Source organism: Ceratotherium simum, chromosome 11 (assembly GCF_057802395.1).
Source record: "Ceratotherium simum simum isolate JZ-2026a chromosome 11, ASM5780239v1, whole genome shotgun sequence".
NCBI lineage: Eukaryota > Metazoa > Chordata > Mammalia > Perissodactyla > Rhinocerotidae > Ceratotherium > Ceratotherium simum.
Genome location: NC_141910.1, coordinates 3,798,364 through 3,807,725, shown reverse-complemented (window position 1 = coordinate 3,807,725; position 9,362 = coordinate 3,798,364). Strand labels below are relative to the sequence as shown.

General features: G+C 35.9%; 1 pseudogene; it reads right to left on the bottom strand.

Annotated features, from left to right (window-relative positions):
- Nucleotides 1–3,667: 3,667 nt before the first annotated feature.
- On the bottom strand, nt 3,668–5,075 carry LOC101398449 (histone reader KMT2E pseudogene; annotated as a pseudogene).
- Nucleotides 5,076–9,362: the final 4,287 nt, after the last annotated feature.

Genomic DNA, 9,362 nt, shown 5'->3' with positions numbered 1-9,362 from the left:
GAAAATGCCATGAGTTTTCAGTTAAAATCATGCTCCTGGAGGGCACCACCACCAGAGCCTGCAGGAAAAGAGAAGGGGAAGGAGGCAGGGAAGGGGGCAAAGGAAAGAAGAGGAGACGAGAGGAAATGAAATGAAACAAAACGAAAAAAAGAAAAGAAAAGTAAAAGAAAATTCTGTCCTTCCAGTAGGGACATAAGTATGAAAGAAAACAAAACCAAGAAGTTGTTAAGAGAACCAGTCCTGACTCATATGAGATGGCCAATCCCAAATAGTCAAACCAAGGTCATGAGTTTAGGTTCAGCAGATTTCTTATGAAATCGAAGAGATGGAACTTGAACCAACTTGTGCTTCTGCATTCATGCTACTGTTTAACTCTCTATGTATGCTTCTGCAGACAATCTGTCATTTACAGGCCTTCTGTGACCTTTATGTCTGAAATTGTTTCCTTATAGCTTTTTCTGGCTTAAATTACCATTCAGCTTAAATAAAGCCAAACATTTCAAAATAATAGCTTCCATTTCACAAGCAACTACGGCCCCTTTTTGACTAACTCAATATTCCAATGTCATTCTCGTCTCTATTTTGATATTTTAAATTATATAAATACTATAGTTTACTAATGGTTACTATAAAAAACATTTCTGGGATACAGAAAAATATGCTTTATTGTTTTAGACCCTGGAGTAAACACCATACACATGACAGAAATAAATGCTTTCAATTAAATCCATTGGTATGGTTACAAAAGACAGTTTGAGACCTTGCCTAAGCCACACAACTTATTCAGTTTCAATGTTTAAAAGTAAGCTGTAGCGCTTAGTATTAGACTGAGATTTGCTTTCCATGTTGATAAATATTGAGTTTGCAATTCTCAGTTAGCATTTGAAATAAAAATCATCCTGGAAGGTTCTGTAACTGTAAAGCTCCTCCCTTTAAAATCTTCTGTGTGCACTGTGCTGGGAACACACACTTAGGTATTATGGAGAATCAATTTGTAAAGGAGGAATAGTCTTTATTTCACTTAGATGAACTAATTTCATTTAAAATGAATGTATTAGAAAAGTTGCTTAGAAAATACTTATATCCATTACATCATAAAAAAGAATTTATTAATTCTTTTCATTGAGTGATATAGGAAAACTTTATAAAATCTGCTGAATTCATGACTATGTTTTAATAATAATTATATTCAAAAAACAGTTTGCTTATAAGCAAATTATACAGCAAACTGGCAATGGATCAACAATTTTCTGGATCTCACAGGATTTCTCATTATTATGGCCACTTTTAGCTGAGCAAACCCACTAAAGCAAACATATTTTGAAATACAAGGATCTTTTTTCAGTTGTTTTGTCTTTTAAAAAATGTTTTAAAAGGCAAGTAGCATTAAAATGAATAAAATGTATGAGATAGTAAAAAAATCATATAAATATTCATAAAAACATGGGAAATTTTATAAATAATAACTGAAATACAAATAAGCAACCAGAGAAATCAAAGCAGTTGTTTGTTTAAAGTCCAAGGTTTTTAATTAAACCAACACATTTTATTGTGGTCATAAACATTACTTTCCTGCAAGCAAAATTACAATTAAAAATTAAAAAATGCTTCTACAACAGAAACACAAAGATCTTTAGCGTGCCGGTACTAGCTGATTGCTTCAGTTAAACTTTAAATATGCATGTTCTTGTCCCAACTAGAGACTATAAACTGCAAAATAGGAGCTTTTTTTATATATATATAGTTTTTCATAGACTCCACAGTTAATAAAGATTTGAGTGACTAGAAGAATTAACCGGGTTTAGTTTCATGTTGTTAATTACTGGAAATGCTAATAATCATGAAATCTGCCCCAACATAATAGGCTACGGTTATCCAGAGATCCTGGCACACTTCTACCTCCCTATATGATCACTGGAAATTATAGTCGGCCCAAACTCTGGTTTTGGTTCACAAGGAAGTGGGTTCAAATCTCAGCTCTACCCCTGTCTGCTGATGCGGTCTTGAGCAAGTTACTTAACTTTACTCACTTCCATGTTATGATCTTAAAGTTATCAGAAACCTACATTCTAGGTGCTTGTCAGGGTCTTTTGCATGAATCTCCTTGAAGATGAAGCATTTTTCTAGGAACATTTTTGCAAAGCATCAGAGAAACAAGGGAATTTGGTTATTTCTATGACGTACAACATTTTAAGATAATAGTCGGAATTTTGAATGATAATATTATACCACAACATATCAGATTTCCAGGAATGTCATATAATTTCTGAAACACTTATAACATATACCTATGTGGATGCAAAGTAAGAAGGCTTAGTATTACTTCTTATTTGACAATATTTCTCATGTAATTTAAGATATCAAATAAGCCTAATTAGTTTAATATCTCCCTTTTTCTAAGGAGAGAGAATAGATATTTTGAGATACTCCAGGGGCCCTCTGGAAAAATCCCAAAGTTAGTTCAAGGTCAAAAGGATTTCATTTAGAATTTTATTTTTGGGAAGTTTGTCAAAAATATCAAAAGCTTTGGACATTTGACTAAACAGGGTCAAAGAACATTATGAAACAATACTTAGTTATCCATTCAACCGAAGTGACAAAAAGATTTCAAAAGTAAATATAGAAGGTTACATAGCTCAAGAATTCTTAGCTCTTTTAATGTTGAGAATTCTCAGCTTTTCTGAGTAATCAAAGACTTCATAAAGACAAAACATAGAATCCTTTTTTCTCAGTCAGATTATATTAAAGGCAAAGAAACTTTGTCCTTTTAACAAAGAGAAAAATCAAATTCTAATTTTGCATGGTGTACTTTTGATATTAAAATTTATTTTAATTTTGCCAGCTTGACCATACATTAAAATTTCCTTTCAAAGATTCATTTTCCATAAACCTTCTACAACTTATTGTTTCCATTCAGCGATGTCTTATCATTGTTTTCTTCTCTCTCTGTCTTTTTTTTTTTTTTTGCTGAGGAAGATTGGCCCTTAGCTAACATCTGTTGCCAATCCTCCTCTTTTTGCTTGAGAAAGATTGTCACTGAGCTAACATCTGTGCCAATCTTCCTCTGTTTTTTATGTGGGACACTGCCACAGCATGGCTTGATGAGCAGTTCATAGGTCTGCACCCAGGATCCAAACACGCGAACCTGCAAGGAGCTGCCAAAGCGGAGCATGTGAACTTAACCACTCTGCCACCGGGCGAGCCTCAGCATTATCCTATCTTTTGTCAAAAATATATCTTATTTTTTATATACAGTCATTTTTTTCATCTTTATTGTTTCTAGTAGTTTCTGTAAAAATAACTTTAGCTCTTTCACAAATTGATTTTGGCAAGAGAACTTCTACACCAGTCTGTATTTTTAGAAAGAACCTCTTTTTTTTTCTTTTTTGCATAAGCCATTTGTTTGGTGCTATTATAAGCTTTAAAATTCCATTTTTGTTTTTCATTAAATTAAGAAGAGAAAGGAATATTTTAATATTTAGCTAATAAAAGCCATTTTGAACAATAATTCTGGCATTAAAATTTATTAATAGTCCTCTGCTTCGAAAGTGTTAAAAAATTATTCCTTACGTGTCATACGTTCTAAAATGTCTAACAAACACACAGTAAAAATACAAAAGATTAGTGGGATTACATGGATGGTAATGACAAAGCCAAATAGAAATGCTCAGTGGCACATCCTGTTTGGTAACTTCAAACAAAGCACAGTGTGAAAGCCCTCGTAAAGGCAGTAGCAGTCCTGAGAAGAGCAGCTGGCACTAGGCCCACGCACCAGCACGAAGCAGCCACTGGCCTCCACACTTACCAGCTCCCTTTTCTTTTCTGCAATCGGATCCTGTGATTCCATTTCTACTTCATTGCTATGGGAGTTATTTCTTAGTGGAGAAAACTTTCTCTGCTTAGCTTCTGGGCTCTTCATTTCGTTGGTTATTCCTTCACAATCTAAAGTAGTATTCTGATTTTGCGTCTTTTTCTTTTGAAATATGCTTTTCTTTTTTTCCTTCTGGTCTTATAACCACTATTGATGTTTGCTGTGGATTCAGAACTACGTTTTAGAAAATGGCACTCTGGATTTTTTTTGAGGCATGCACAACCCACTTACAACTTTACTTGTAGTTTCCATAGTCAAAGTCAAAGGCAATAGTAATTTTAGTTCCCTTTGGAATACTTTGTATAAAATAAATGTAAAGGTGTACAGTTCCATCTTCAATTTTATGTCTCACCTCTACTTTGGGTATACAAGAACGCCGGATGGACTGAGCCTTGTTCCCAAGAGTCCTTGCATCAACACACATTTCTAATCCATGACATTTAGAATAGAATTTTAAAAGGGGTATGACTCCTTAAAGAAATATTCATTTTGCTTCAAACTGTTCTTTTAGTGTCAACTTCCCTCTGTATTCAAAGATAAGGGGATCAGGAGGCAAATCTTTTGTGGATTTCACAATTTTATTATTTAGTTAGTTAGCTATCTATTTTGCTGAGGAAGATTAGCTCTGAGCTAACATCTGTTGCCAATCTTCCTTGTTGTTTGTTTGAGGAAAATTTGCCCTGAGCTAACATTTGTGCCAATCCACCCCTACATTTTTTATATGTGGGTCACCACCACAGCGCGGCTGACAAGTGGTGTAGGTCCACACCTGGGATCCAAACCTGCCAACCCAGGCCGCAGAAGCAGAATGCACCAAACTAAACCACTACGCCACAGGGCCAGCCCCATAATTTTCTTATTTTTTTGTGTATGGCTCTCCACAGGAGGATTGAAGAGCAAATTGCTGGTATTCAAATTTGACTTATCTCTTTTTTTTCATTTCCATTGCCTAATCTCAGAGCCATTCTTTATGCCTCCCTCTGAACACCTTTGCTATATTGGCTGTTATTTGCTTCTTCATGCAGATCCATCCATGCTTTGGTTTTGCTTCCCATCCAAAATTTGAACCATCAGATGAAGGATCAATTTCTGGAATTGAACGCTTAACTCTTGATGATTTCCTAGATCCTTCACAAAAGGCTTTTTTACATTTTGAGGTGTTTTGTTCTTTCTCCCCACCTTCCGAGATTCCACTCCTTAGCATCCTAATAAGACTTTGTCATAAGTGCTACCTGGATCTTAATCTGTGGCATTTTGTGCTTTCCTAGCTTTGCAAGATGCTAAGTCACCAAATTATTATCTTGCTTTCCTCTCTTGTCTGCCAGCCCCAAGGCTAGAAGAACAGTGGATAACTGCATGTCCTCTTCCAATCTCAGCTCTTCTTCCAACTTCCTAATTATTTGTAATCTTTGCTTTCCAGTGAAAACTAGGAAGCAGGCAATTGTGAACTGTCTACGTATATTAGCATCTTGTAGTAGATTAATAAACTTATAAAGACATTTTATAATTTCTAGAAGTATATTTTTCCTCACAGTAAATTTTTCCATGTGGCACAAGTTGTGTTTATTAATACACCCAATTATCCTTTTTCTCTCTGTAAAAATTAAAAAACAAAAATAGATAAACTTATGTTTAGCATTTAATGTTTATCTTTTTTGAAAATGATTTAGGTATTCAATGAATATCCATTATTTAGTTTAACAGTGTAAACTTTTATCTCATTTACATTTATTTAAAACACTTGTTTTTAACAATTGTATTTGAATTAGTATTAAACAGCTAACCATTATCTTACTTTTCTTGTTGACAAATTCTGTAACAGAAATAGCATGAGTTTATTTGACTAGTAAACCCAGGTAGAAAAAATTGTGTGTTTGTATTACATTTAATATTGATAACTCTAAAGACATACCTGTTTTATGAAACCAACAAAATTAAACTAGCTTTTATTTATCAAAGATTATCCTAGATCATGTGAACTTGAAAACCGTTTGGGTTAGTTTCTATATTTCCGAGAGTATACTTGATTTATATAAATACTTAATTTTTCTTTAAGCCAATTAAATAGAGCTCTCTACAAATTAGTTTTGGTAATACCATCCAGAGGTAGAAAAATATTATATACTTATAAGATACACATATAGACAGACATAGAGATCTTATATCTTTTGTTTTTAAAAATTTTAGCCATGTCTCAGGTATAAAACTCAAAGGAATAGTTAGATACAGATTGTTTTTCTGGCAGATAGAATACGTTAAATTTACCTCATCAGGTGGCCAAAGTTTTTCATTCAAGATTTTTTTATTTACATGCTATAAGCATCTTTTTAGAGCTTTTGTTTAAAGTCATTTTATCTTCTAGAAGCTTCTGCATACCAATCAAGGAATGTATTCCATTGTCTCCAAGAGGTTTGGAATCTTCTCTTTTAAGAGTGCTCTTTATTTTATTTTTTTAATTATTTATTTATTTATTTTTTCCCCCAAAGCCCCAGTAGATAGTTGTACATCATAGTTGCACATCTTTCTAGTTGCTGTATGTGGGACGTGGCCTCAGCATGGCCGGACAAGCGGTGCGTCGGTGCATGCCCGGGATCCGAACCCGGGCCACCAGCAGCGGAGCACGTGCACTCAACCGCCAAGCGACGGGGCCAGCCCAAGAGTGCTCTTTAAAGTGGACTTATCTAAAACAAAATTTTCCCAGAACGGCCATTATAATTTCAAATTATCCAAAAGTTCACTCATTTTCCAGAAAGGTGCAGGATCCTGATCCAAGGACCAGGTGGAATCTATCTTGCCTTTGTGTTCCCTAAAATATCTTAATTATGAGGGGCTCTGTTTTCCAACTGCTGTTCTAAAACACCAGGAATCATGTGTTTTCCCCTCTTTTGAACAGGGTGGGTGACTTACCAGGAAACTGCAATGAACAGAAAACAAAAGAGTACTCACCATAAAGGGTGGTGCCTTCATAAAAAACAGATCCTCAATAAAACCAGAGAGCTCAAAATGCAGAGAGCCAAGGTGGAATCCCAGCAGAGACTTTCCCCTACACTACAGCCTCTATAAGAAAGCAGTGAACTCAATGAGTTCTGTGAGTACTGACACCTGTTTGCTCATGAGTCTTGGAGTTGTTGGGGGTCTTCTCTAGATCCCACTTCTGACTATCATTAATGTTGACTTTAAAAACAAACTAGCCAGTTATTTTGTAAACAAAATGAGTTTATTCGGAAATGGCAGAGGAATTGCAATTCGAGCCATGCAAGCTATGGTGACAAGTCCCAAGAGACAAAGGGCAGGTCCGGTTTTAGGAGGAAATTGGGGAGGGTTGTTTTGAACAAAAGTTCACTGGGGAAGAACAAGAGTTCCAGATCGTGGCGATTTCTCATTGGTTACAAGTGGTAGTGGATGCGTTGCTAGGGCAGGATGACAGCTTCCTTCTTTTTCTTAAAAGCAGATAAAATTCCCATGTGATTAGTGTCTTCCTTTTTCAAACTAGTTGTTATTTTCCTTCTTTCTGCTGGTTATGCAGGCTGCAACAAGCAGTACGTGTGTGAAAGATCACCCTTCGGGGCTTCCTGACTCCACTTTAAATGTTTCATTTATTTATTTTCACCAAGCCAAAAAGGAGGAAGAGAACAGATCTAGAAGGGACAGATATGTTTAGATTTCATCCTGAGGGTTATAAAGAGCTACTAACAGATGTTAATAAGGGAAATTATATAATCAAAATTCAACACATCTATGGACAGCTAGTCTTTGACAAAGGAGCCAAGAACATACAATGGGGAAAAGAAAGTCTCTTCAACAAATGGTGTTGGGAAAACTGGATAGCCACATGCAAAAAAAATGAAAGTAGACCCTTACTTTACACCATACACAAAAATTAACTCCAAATGGATTAAAGACTTGAATGTAAGACCTGAAACTGTGAAACTTCTAGAAGAAAACATAGGCAGTACGCTCTTCGACATCAGTCTTAGCAACATCTTCTCAAACACCACGTCTGACAGGGCAAGAGAAACAATAGAAAAAATAAACAAATGGGACTACATCAAACTAAAAAGCTTCTGCACAGCAAAGGAAACCATCAACAAAACGAAAAGACAACCTAACAATTGGGAGAAGATATTTGCAAACCATACTTCTGATAAGGGCTTAATCTCCAAAATATATAAAGAACTCATGCATCTCACCAACAAAAAACTACCAACCCAATTAAAAAATGGGCAAAAGACCTGAACAGACATTTCTCCAAAGAAGATATACAGATGGCCAACAGACACATGAAAAGATGTTCAAAATCACTAACTATCAGGGAAATGCAAATCAAAACTACAATGAGATATCACCTCACACCCGTCAGAATGGCTATAATTAACAAGACAGGAAATAACATGTGTTGGAGAGGATGTAGAGAGAAGGGAACTCTCATACACTGCTGGTGGGAGTGCAAACTGGTGCAGCCACTATGGAAAACAGTATGGAGATTCCTCAAAAAATCAAGGATAGAACTACCATATGATCCAGCTATCCCACTGCTGGGTATTTATCCAAAGAACTTGAAAACATCAATTTGTAAATGTACATGCACCCATGTGTTCATTGCAGCGTTATTCACAATAGCCAAGACTTGGAAGCAACCTAAGTGCCCATCAAGGGACGAATGGATAAAGAAGCTGTGGTATATATACACAATGGAATACTACTCAGCCATAAGAAACGATGAAATCCAGCCATTTGTGACAACATAGATGGACACTGAGGGTATTATACAAAGTGAAATAAGTCAGAGGGAGAAGGTCAAATACCATATGATTTCCTTCATTAAGTGGTAGATAATAACAACAATAAACAAACACATAGGGACCGAGATTGGATTGGTGGTTACCAGAGGGGAAGGGGGGAGGGAGGAGGGTGAAAGGGATAATTCAGTACATGTGTGTGGTGATGGGTTGTAATTAGTATTTGGGTGGTGAACATGATGTAATCTATGCAGAAATAGAAGTACAATGATGTACACCTGAAATTTTTACAATGTTATAAACCAATGTTACTGCAATAAACAAAAAATTAAAAAAAAAAAATTCAGCCTTAGGAATATCATTTGGGTGTGTTGTGAAAAATGGATTGAGAGAGAGTGTGGATGCCTTGAAGCAAGGAGATCAGCTATAAGGCTATTTCAGTAGTCCAAATAAGATTAAGGAAAGACTGGTAGTGAGGACAGAAGGAAAGATACAGATGTTTTGTGCTCTGGGCACAAAGTCTCAGCTCTCCACTACCAGGTAGATCAGTCCCTCCTGGTGTGTGTATTTCTGCATCACAGCATTTTACAGTCCATAGAACCCAGGAGGGCATGGTTGGGGAAGTACTGCTCTACCTCCTGCCCCAGATCCCCATGTAAAGAACTGACTCTAACCCCAACAATTTACTATGGGAAGTAATAGATGAGTAAGAGTATGGACAAGAGTGTCTATAGACATATTTACGGTCATCT